The sequence below is a fragment of the Patella vulgata genome, chromosome 3 (assembly GCF_932274485.2).
Source record: "Patella vulgata chromosome 3, xgPatVulg1.2, whole genome shotgun sequence".
In the NCBI taxonomy this organism is placed as follows: domain Eukaryota; kingdom Metazoa; phylum Mollusca; class Gastropoda; family Patellidae; genus Patella; species Patella vulgata.
Window position 1 is genome coordinate 2,942,028 of NC_065881.2, and position 12,370 is coordinate 2,954,397.

Here is a 12,370-nt window from a genome sequence, read left to right on the forward strand (position 1 = left end):
TTTGTATATATTATATTTTACTTTTTAATCTTTTATACATACTCAACTCTTATCCTATACATATTATAAATAATCAAAAATACCTGTTTTTATTATTGTATATTACTGTATTTTACTTTGCCTGTGTGTCTTATATAGTAACAGTGAAAAAGTAAAAAATAAATTAAAGGTGTGGAAATTATAAAATACTATAAATATTATAATGTATAATTATATTCTGTGAATAAATATATTACAAGCTAAAATAAATATTAATAAATCATGTATTATATACCTGACTGATATCATTATAATATCATTAGACCTCTACTACTAATCAATCAAATTATATGTTATGATACCTCGTTTAGTCATAAAATACTAAATTACTCGTCTTATGATAGCAGGTGTTTTAATGTTGATTCATTTCACTTGAATAGAAGTTCATTATACCCATTATAAATAATTACATCACTAGTACATTATAGCTTAGATTAACATTTGTTACAATTGTGATTCATTCCACATGGGAGCCACATTGGATCAGTGAGTAAGACATTAACTCGCTAACCTGGAGGCCCCATGTTTGACCAATGCGTTGATCGAGAAAGTCCGTCCATGTCAGTGGTGTAAGACGGAGGGCCTAGCAATGGACACCGTAAAGTCTTATGGATGGGACGAAAAACCGAGGTGAGGTTCCGCGAACACAGTGGCGTGTACGTAAAAGAACCCTTGACATTTGGAATTGGAAATAAGAGTAGGCTGTAGAGTCACTGTCCGTGCAAAATTTCCCTCATAGCACACTGTATGGCGTATGTCAGGTATATAATACATGATTTATTAATATTTATTTTAGCTTGTAATATATTTAGTATACTAATGAGAACAATTTTGCCCGGACAGCGGCGTTCATCGAATGTATTTTACGTGCACGCCGATGTATGAATTGAAAAGTAGTGTGGTAGTAAGCACCGTGATATTAAGGGTATATCTTTTTTTTCTACCTAAACTTCATCTCCGCAAACACGTTCAATCTAGAAAAGTCTACAAACTGTTACTTTAGTGACGTGTGTTGAGAGATCCGGCTCCTACTTGACAAATAGGTAAGACGATATGAACATCAATATATAAGATATATAACGTGATTTAACTGGAAGGTGATATATATGCAACATAGATAATAATCTTCATTCAAGTTAAACCAACTGTATCTATTTATTGTTAAGTCTTACGCCAAGCTGAATAAACTATATGATTTATTGTCATTAACAAATCATTGTGTGGTTAACAGTGTCTAATTAAAAACTATAATTATATTAATTTATTTAAGGTGACAAACGGTTGCACATACCCTCCAAGTAGCACAATAAACCCTAAAATCAATAACGTAAGGATATCGACCTATGAAATCAAAGACAATCAAACATTCTGGAATTACAATAATCAGTAGGGGAGATTATAATCTATTGTTTAATACTGTGATTATATTCAAGACAATAAATCATATTCTAAACCACAAACAAGCCATAGCACGAAATACCTTCTAGTGCCAACATTTTAATGTATCTAGAATTTTCTACATCTAGTCTACTGCATCCAGATTTTTAAAGCGCGTTAACAATATGTCATTTTGGGATTAACATATCGTGCAATTCATATTCATTTGACAATCAGACTAAAAATGTTGATTAACTTAAAATCGACCATTTTATAATGCTGCCATTTTGGATTTCGAAATTTACATATAGCTTTAAATTAAAGGTCTGACTATTTATTTGATTCGTTCAAACCAGTGATGTGTTAAGATAGATATAGAATATGTTAATACAGCCGTCGTAATGCTAGGCTCTACTCGATAAGTCTCGAACCTTCGTCTCGTATGATCTTAATACGAATTCTAGATATCATGTTAGGTATCACTGAAACGCACGTTCATTTCTATTTTCAAATATTTAAATAATTTTCTGGCACATTTATATTTACATACTTTGAAAAAAATGAAATGAAATGGTGTTTAAGGTCCTACTGTTCCAGTCCGACCGGGATAATGAAGACGGGCATACAGTGTGCTAAAAGGGAATGTTTGCCCGGGCTGCGGCACTATGGCCTACTCTAATATCGAATTCCAACTGCAAAAGGATCTTTTACGTACACGACAATGTGTACATCCGAATGATTAGACAGTTTTCCTTGTCAGGCCCTGGTCCTGCAACCACTGACAAGGCGAAAGCACGAAGGAAAATCCCGACATACTTTCTCGGCCAGTGCAGGGATCGAACACGCGACATACAGGATAGCGAGCCAGCGTCTCGCCCACTTAGCCACCCTGGCTCCTTACTTTGAAAAAAAGATAAAAAAAAATCTAATCTGTATCTTTTAACAACGGACATGACAATGAATAGGGTCCGTCGGATACACCACTGGCAAATAAGAATGTACGTTTCCAACGTCTTCCAAAGTCCTACTCAATGAGCCAACGTGGCTCCAGAACAGTGTATAGTCGATCGGATAGGTCTAAAAAACGAGGACATTGTGCATGTAAAAGAATCCACCACTATTGGAATTGGTTAAGAGCAGATGGTATCGCCGCCTGTCTGACAAAGCTGCCCCCCCCCCCATAGCACACATGGTCTTGGGTGGCCGAATTGTTAGCGCGTGTGCGTTGTATCATAAGGTCAACTAGTGTAGTTTCGATTCCCCGGCTGTTCGTGACAAGGAATAGGATCGCCTGTCCAACCTCGTTGATTTTCTACGGGTCCTCGGGTTTCCTCCCACTGCTAAAGAACCCTACGCGCAAGCGAATTATTGAAATAAGATTGAACCATGTTAGTCCCGAATAACTTGGTTTGTGTCGAGTGGTCGTTAAACCACATGTAAACACGTCAAGTAAAGACAGTCATGTAAAATGAATGCCGTACCAATTATTATATAAAACACGAACAAAGTGAGTAAAATAGTAAAGACTTCCCTATTACAACCACTATATCAATACTATACAGTTATATGGGACAACAATCACTGGTTTATTATACACAAGCACGACGTTTCGATAAGTATTCTCTTATCGTTATCAAGCACAATGACATTTAGTAAACTTGAGGGTCTATATATATATATATATATATATACTAATCATTCTCATAAGAAAGGTTAAGTTGTTACACACTTGAATATATTTCCCTTCTAGTTTACTAAGCTGGCGTACACACTTAACTGCCTCATCCCCATACTGATGATGAATATAATCCTTTAGTGGCATTTAGCAATTGGAAACATAACAAAACTATACAGTTATATGGGACAACAATCACTGGTTTATTATACACAAGCACGACGTTATGTGCTTGATAACGATAAGAGAATACTTATCGAAACGTCGTGCTTGTGTATAATAAACCAGTGATTGTTGTCCCATATAACTGTATAGTTTTGTTATGTTTCCAATTGCTAAATGCCACTAAAGGATTACACTATATCAATCATTACAGTCACGAATATTCAGTTGAACTACAAAAAATAATTTGAGTTCAGCGGACTCTCTCTAACTCAACAGTCAATTCCCGGTTCTGCTATGAATTGCGAGATCGCTTCATCAATCTGATATGACATATTCCGAGAAAGTATGTTATATTTGGGAAGGTATATTTATGTTTAGCATGTTCTGTTATATTTATTACAGGGACTCCCTTCTCTTCCAAGTTAATGCACTAGTGACGACATGATTAACGGTTAGAGTGTAGCCGCATTCACACTTCACAGGTTATTAAATCTTTAGTTCTCTGTCTTGTGATTACACGCCCAGTGATTGAGTCCTTTAAAAACAACAGGTGACGTTTTGTTTTGACAGAACAGATTCATTGTAACAGCATATCAATGGTTTTGTTGGCGTGTATATGTATACATGTACACCTGCGTGTAATAAAATTGTTTCATGTTCAATGGTAGACCGCTGATTGAGTTGGATTCCAATCTATTAGAAACAAAAACGGGTTTGGTATTAAATATTGTCAACCAAAACATATCATCTATAAAATCAGATATAACAGAGATCAGATGCGAGAAGTTGTCTACGATATCACCTTAGGTGGAAGTGGACGTAAAACCCCAGAAACGAACGAACGAGAAGTTGATCTTGTATACGAAGCGTGTGGTAGCCGAGCTGACAAGACGTGTCTTGATAGCTCTCCCTCTACTGGCGTTTATAAAGAGCTATTTATTTAGTGTCCGACAATGGCCATCTTATCTTTTGTATAGATACGACCCAGATACCCTGTAATGGATTAATATCTCAGAGTTGATAATTGTATAAACTATTCGAGTTCTACTGTGACAAGACATTTGAATTCTCAGTGTTGGTGTCAGCCATATTGTCATGGCCGGTCTATGGCCACCGTGATTCACCACCTTTAAACTCTAATTAAGACCACATACAAGCTGTTGAAGTGTTTTATTGACAATGAGTTACATAAAATCGACAAAGATGACAATTAACCCTAATGGGGAGATGAGTGTAACAAACCGTATAATTCGTGACAATACTGTTGAACTGATTCCCGACGATGATAACCCCTCCACTGGTATTGCCTCAGTAGACATATTATATTTCCTACAAGCTAAGGATTTTGACATCAGCAATATAAAATGTCTCCAAAATGTAGGTAAGGGCAAGTTTTGCCTAACTCTTAAGGATATACTTGCCAAGGAGTTATTTCTTGAGAATCTCAAGACCTTCTCAGTGAAGAATTGCAATTATACAGTAGAGTCGGCTGGAAACATCACATGGGACTACCCTGTTGATTCAATTCCTGTTGCGGTCTTCGGCCTACCATTCGAAATGGACAATAATTATCTGGTTAACAAATTGACGAACTATTGTGAATTGGTTAAATATGACAGATCCTGCTTCAAACCATTTCCAACGGGAAAGCGGTGTTAGAATTGTTTATGTAAAAAAAATGTTTAAACCTATTCCATCGCACATTTATATAAAAGGGATACATGTATCCATTAAATATGAGGGCCAAACTAGGGGCAAAATTTGTTACAACTGCGGCCTGCATGGGCATCTTGGCCGTGAATGTACAAAACCAGACAAAAGATATAGTCTGCCAACCAACCCCAATGCACCAAATCCTGATGATCAAATGGAATTTCCTGCCCTTCAACCCCAAACTAGTCCAAACAGTGCTATAGTATCTGCTGATATAGCCACTGAACCCACCCATAATATTGATGATATTTATGAACCTAATCATGAGCACCTAAATATCAATAACCATGTCTTAGGTTATGACCCTAGTGAAGACAATAACCCTGGTGTCAATAATATTATCCCCTCAAAAATAATACGACAAAAACAAATGTCAAACCCAGGAAGTCTAAACCAGGACTTAGCTACTCTAGACTCCATAAAAACAACAGTAGTCAACAATGACATTCCTATCACTACCGATACAACAAATGTTATCCTCAGCCCTGATAGCCATTTTATCAATGATGTTAATAAGTCTATTATTGATACATCTAGTGGTCATGTTTCTTCCACCCCCATTAACACAGGATCCTCAGTGGGTCAAAGTTATTTAGAGGATAACAGTATCATTGACAACTCATCCCATGATATCCCTGAAACATCGCAGTCAAATCTTAACTATGACGCTGATGTCTCATTGTTAAATAACTCTACAGTCACTAAGTGTGACACAGTAAGTAAAAGGGAAAGAAGCCTTGATAGTTTATCCGAAACAGAAATAGATGATAAAAGGGCGCGAGCGGAATCCCCGCTTACCGAAACAGAAGTTTAGAGATCAAACAAATTAAGACGTTATAAGTTCTTGAAACCATATTAGTTAACAATGAAGCCTTCTATCCCTATTATTTACCTAATTATTATGTTAATTTACTCCATAAACGCTCTACAAGGAAATCTTCAAAAGATTAAACAAATTAGCAATATATTTAACAAACTAGATATTGTTTGTATACAAGAAATTCTAAAATCCAATGTCCATCAAATAAAAAATGTTGAAAACGAAACTGGCTATAACTTATACACTGCATATAATGAAACAAAGATTGGCATTGCCCTATTATTAAGCCCAAACATTATACATAAACTCTACAAAACACCTGATGAATTAGCAGGTAGGCTCCAACATCTGGAGGTAAATGCAAATAATGAAACTATTCAAATATTCAATATATATGGTCCCTGCAAGAGAGAATTGAAAACTTATTACTACAAGAGACTTCTTGAATATGTCAAAACTATTCATAATCCACAACATTCTTATATTATTACTGGTGATTTTAACCTTATTGAAAACAGTAAAGATAACAAACATGGCAACATGAATAGCCATCCAAAAGATGCTATAAGATATCTACTTCAGGGCTTGCCACGAGACGCGAGCAGTTGCTCGCGCTCGCGCTGTGCTCGCGCAAATCTACATTTACGCGAGCGGTTCGTTGCTCGCGCAAAATTTTAAGAAAACCCTGTAAAAATAATCAAAATATTGACAAGTTTATTGCCGAAACTAAACCAACAATGTCAATAACTTCATAAATTCGTCTGTCAAACTGAGATTCACCCAGCTGCACGCGGCTTTTCCTCCTTAAATTTGATTGGCTAAAAAGTTACTCAGCACTCTTGTTACTAAAAATACACTTTAGACCTGAACGTTATGACTGGTTTTCCTACGAACACCAGTAACGAACGCGTGATAATCGAGTCTAAAGTAAAGAATGTTTACATCCGGCATTAGGCATTCACGCTAAATGAACACGTTTCAAACTAATATTTATCGGTATTTCCTATTTTATCAGAACTTCGGTTTTTATTCCATTGTGCAGTCGTATAATTTTCAATCTAAGCGTAATAATGGCCAAAGGCAACCTGATTGCCCTATCCACATTTATTTCGTGGGGTGAAGAAATCCATACGGAAATTGGTTTTAATAAAGAAGAGTACGTATGACTGTCAAAAACAGAAAGCGATGGTCACACATGTTTACTGCAAACTTTGTGCCAGGAATAGTAATTCTCTTATGATTTTAAATTGAAACAATGTTACAAAATGTGTGCTCACATAGTTTGCGTGAGCAATTTTTATATATAGTTGTAACCATCAATTTATTCGTGGCCAGCCCTGTACTTGATATACAAAATCTACTTAATATAAGTGATGGTTACAGAATTATCTCCCCTGACACTCCCCTTTTTACCTATCACAACTCACAAGGACATGCTAGCAGATTAGACCGCATTTACATAAGTAATAAATATGCAACTTACATCAAATCAATTAAACATATACCACTTCATTTCACTGACCATAAAGCAGTGGAACTAAATATCAACCTTAACAATCTTAAATGGGGTAAATGATATTGGAAACTTAACAATTCTATTCTAGATGATAAAAACTACCAAATTCAAATTAAAACCTTCTGGTCAAGTTGGCAAAACAAAAAATACCAAATCATTGACAACATACAATGGTGGGAAAAAGGTAAAGCCGCTATTAGAAATATTACACAAAATTACTGTCAAGCCTTAGCAGTTGAGAACAAACATATCCTCAGTAACCTTTATCAACAACTGGAATCCCTAGAAAATGAAATACCTAGTAAGAATAACTCTATAAACGAGATTAAATCAAAAATTGAGCTTATAGAATATAATACCAAACAAGGCTACGTTATACGTTCAAAATTAGAAATACCCCAAATTGATGTATCTACTAATTCTAAAATATATAAATTAGCAGAAGTTAAAAAGGGTGCAAAAAAACAAATTAAACAACTGATCAATCAAAATAATACAATCTGTGACAATAAACAAGATATATTAGACACAATTCACCAATTCTACCAACAACTATATATACTTCTCAAAATATTAATGATAACTTAATGAAGTCCTATATCGAAAACAGTGACATAAACACACTAACAAACACGGAAAGAGATTCAATATCACATTTTATATCTAGAGATGAAGTCCTTAAGGCGTTTCAAAAATTTAGAACAAACCGTAGCCCGGGTATAGATGGTATTCCAGGAGATTTCTACATAAAATTCTTTGACATTATAGGAAACGATTTAACAGAAGTATTAAACAACATCTATCTACAGGGGGAATTATCTAACACAATGAGAACTGGTATCATAACAATTAACTACAAGAATAAAGGCGACCATCGATTACTCAAGAACTATAGACCGATAAGCCTGTTATGTGTGGACTATAAAATCATAACAAAAATTCTAAGCACAAGAATAAATTCTGTTATTAACAAATTAATCTCTAATACACAAACAGGAGCTGGACCAAATAAAAGCATTTTTGATAACCTATATTCAATAGATACAATACTAAATTATATAAACACAAATGAGTCCAGTGCCTATATATTATCATTTGACCAAGAAAAAGCCTTCGATCGCATTGAACACAACTATATCATAAATCTACTTAAACATATTAATTTCCCAAATTACATCCTTAACTGGGTTACAATAATGTTTAAAAACTTGATTAGTAAAGTCCAAGTAAATGGATCCTTTTCCCAAAATATTAAAATTAACCGATCGATTCGTCAAGGATGTCCACTATCCATGATTCTATACTCATTGTGTATCAACCCCCTTGCTTCATACATAAACAAAAACATCCTCATAAAAGGCATCAGGATCCCTAACCACCCTTCAGAGATTAAGTTATTTCAGCATGCAGATGACTGTTCTGCTATAATATCTAGACTTTCTTCATACAGCACCCTCCTCGAACAATTCAAAACATTTGGCTCTATATCTGGCTCCAAACTAAACCATGATAAAACTGAAATCCTTTCTGTTGGAAAACCATCACACTACTCCTATCCTGTAAATATAAATATTAATATTAAAACAGACGCTATAAAATTACAAGGCATTTGGTTTGGCTCAAATAAAATGGAAAAGAACTGGCTACCCCTTGTTCAAATAATCAATTCAACCATCCAGACATGGGAAAATCACTCTCTTTCATATAAAGAAAAAGTATGCATCTTAAACACCTATATACTCAGCAAACTATGGTTTGTTGCTAGGATAGTTCCTCCCTCAAACTCAATTATTAAAAACATAAATAAAATAATCTATAATTTCATCTGGGAAAATAAAAGTGAAACAATTAATCGAAACACCTTGAACCTAGAGCATAAAAATGGTGGCCTTAAAGTGCCAAACATTCGACTAAAAATCCAGGCAATGCAACAACAACTTATAGTAAAAGCAATCAAAGACAACAACAGTCCCTGGTTAGGCCTATACATATACTGGCTAGGATTTACTACAAGGGATACTCTGCCAAGATATGCATCCAATAATTATACCCACTCGGAAAAACTCCCCCAATCATATATAGATATAAAAGAAACTTACAATAGCCTCAAATCATCCATCAAATATACATACAATACAAAACTTAAAGACATATACTGGTCCCTAATTGACTTATTACAGACACAACCAAAAATAAATAAACAATTACCTCATGTTGACTTTTCAAAAGTCTGGACAAACCTCTATAAATGCTCCTCCTTATCTGAAAAAGAAAAGGATTTCATGTATACAATCATCAATAATGCAGTACTAACAAAAGATATTATGCTATACAGAAATATATATACTATCAACTATAAATGCCACTATTGTAACCGAGCAACTGAATCTTACCATCATTTATTTCTGAATTGCCCCAAATTAAAATTCTATAAATGTTTCATTACTACACATATAAACAACATTCATCTCACCAAAGAATTCAAAATCAACAACAATACAATCCATCTACACAATATAAAATCTAAATACATTCATGATATATACCTATACCTGTCGATCATATGGTCTAACCGAACACACCCTCTATCCACCAATATTTCACAAGAGCTTATATAACAATTCTATACAAAAAGAAAACAAAAATAAGATTACTCTCTTAAGCTCGAGTCTTCACTACCTTATGACCCTCCTTAAGCCTAGGTTTGTGTCGTCATGTCTGAATTTATACTCTGCAACTTCTCCCATGAAATATTGACTTTGCTACTATAATAAGTAGCTACAACCATAGACATCTTCTTATATTTCTTTCGTATATGAGCACTCATTGCAATTTTTAGTAAGAATGTAGGCCTACAAGCGAAAATAACCAAACACCTGTAGGCCTACCCCATATAAATTCTGGAAAATTTTGGCTTAATTGATAAACCAATATTATACAAAAGGAAATAAAATCGAAATCACCAAGCTTCAGCCTACTCTGCCTTACCGAATTCTCCTGTATAAGGCAAGTTATCGTCCTGTATGAAGCTTCCATATTAATTACTCTACTATATGACTAAACAGACCGTGCTATTTACTTTAAGTTGTCACAACTTGACATCTTAGTCATCTTTCGTTTTCGTTAAATGGCACTATCTCACTGTCATATAAATAAAATACCTATACACCCACTGAAATATGTCCAACAGTAAAATAGAAATCCATTAAAAACATTTAAACACTAACTCAAGTTTTACCCGTTTGTTTTATCGCTATTCATTCACTGTAATCAACACTCACCTCTAACATTAACATGGCCATCATAACATCCCACAATTCCCTATGCACGTTCTTTTTGTGCTGGGAAACATCACACTCTCTTTCAACCAGACGCTTTTCCACTACAGACTTCAAATATATTTTTAGCTGTATATAGGAAAGTAGCTATAATATAGGAACTTTAATTGTATTTTGTATTATATTACCGTTTGTATATATCATCTCATATTGACTTTGTATATAACAATTGTAAATAAATAAATAATTCTACTGTATTAAATTATAAATTATCTATTGCATTGTTAATATAATTATGCATAACTGAATGTAATTATATGAATTTTATAAATAAACTATATTTAAAAAAAAAAAAAAAAAAATGCTACAAGTTGATCTTGTATGAGATATCAGATCAGATGATAGAAGTTGATCTTGATGGTCTTAATCATCTAAATTTAACATAAATTTCACATTTAATTTTAAATCATTGAAGTAACTTTCTACAGAAAATACAATTTATGATCTAATGTTCCTCTGATTTTTAAGCATTCCGGCTGATAATGAAGTGTGCACCTTTCCGCGATGAGATTTCAGTTGAATCGGACGAATCGGTAGAGGAATCTAAACGAGAGGAGTCTGCTTGTAGTAAGTATTTAAAAATGGAAATCATCGAAATTATATTTTGTACAGACCATTTATAAACCGGGGCCACGGGGGCTCGGTGATTAAGTCGCTGACTCATTAACCAGCAGATCCGGGTTCGATCCCGGTGTTGGGTGAGAAATTTCCATGTAGGATTTATAAGTGGTGTAGCATGGATAGTGTGACAAAGAAGACTCGCTCCCGGTGTTGGTCGAGAACGTTCGTCGAGATTTTCCGGTGGGGTTTCCCCTTGTCATTGCAGGACGTAAAAGATCCCATGGCAGTTTGAATTCGATATAAAAATAGACCGTAGCGCCGCTGTCCGGGCAAAATTGCTTATAGCATATTGCATGACGTATGCCCGTTTTCATTAGCCCAGTCAGAGCAGAACATTTTATTTGGTTAATCGCGGTGGCGAACAAATTGGTTATTAGTATTGAAAAGTTCATGAATAAATGTATACGTCAATGTTTGATGGGTCGTCCAAACCCAAATAATATGACACATGGTGGGGCTTATAAACATTAAGATGGGATTGTTTCCATGGACGACTTTGATGTAAAAGGACCAAGACACGTACTTTTAAATCTGATAAAACACAGATCCTATTCGTTCCGTTTTTTTATAGTTCAAAATTTCGTTTTACTTGTCTTCACAGCACTAGAATCTGGAAGAGTTGTTATATAACAGGCGTTCTGTCTGATGTGAGGAATTAGTCAATGAACCGGCCTGTTACGGTGACTTCTTGGCGCGCCGTGCATGGAACTGTTGTTAAACCACTAGAAACGTCAACGCTGGTTGATTAATCAATGCCTGACGTCATAGGGTGAAAAGACGTTCGTATGACTCCTGAAACGAACTCGCACTACAGTCAGATCTTCGTGTGGTAGAGGCCGTCAAAAGTACAAAAAACGAAACGAAATATAGATCTGTATTTTAATCGGATCGGGGTGAGATGTTTGTAATCTATAAACGTAATGTCTAACACATTCGAACCATGTATGTTTTTTGATTAAATATTGGACCGCTTTGAGAGGATCACGGTGGCTAAGTGGGTAAGGCGCTGGCTCGCTAGCCTGGAGGTCGGGTGTTCGATCACTGCATTGGCCGAGAAAGTTCATCCAGATTTTCCGGCGTGGTTCTCCCTTGTCAGTGATGCAGGA

General features: G+C 35.1%; 1 long non-coding RNA gene across 1 annotated transcript; it reads right to left on the reverse strand.

The window, feature by feature from the left end:
* Positions 1-4,411: 4,411 nt before the first annotated feature.
* On the reverse strand, positions 4,412-10,709 carry LOC130012225 (uncharacterized). Its single transcript, XR_008787605.1, has 4 exons — positions 10,587-10,709; positions 9,852-9,928; positions 9,514-9,567; positions 4,412-8,862 (listed from the first exon to the last, which is right to left on the reverse strand). It is a non-coding gene; the product is annotated as an uncharacterized LOC130012225 (long non-coding RNA).
* Between the last annotated feature and the right edge of the window lie 1,661 nt (positions 10,710-12,370).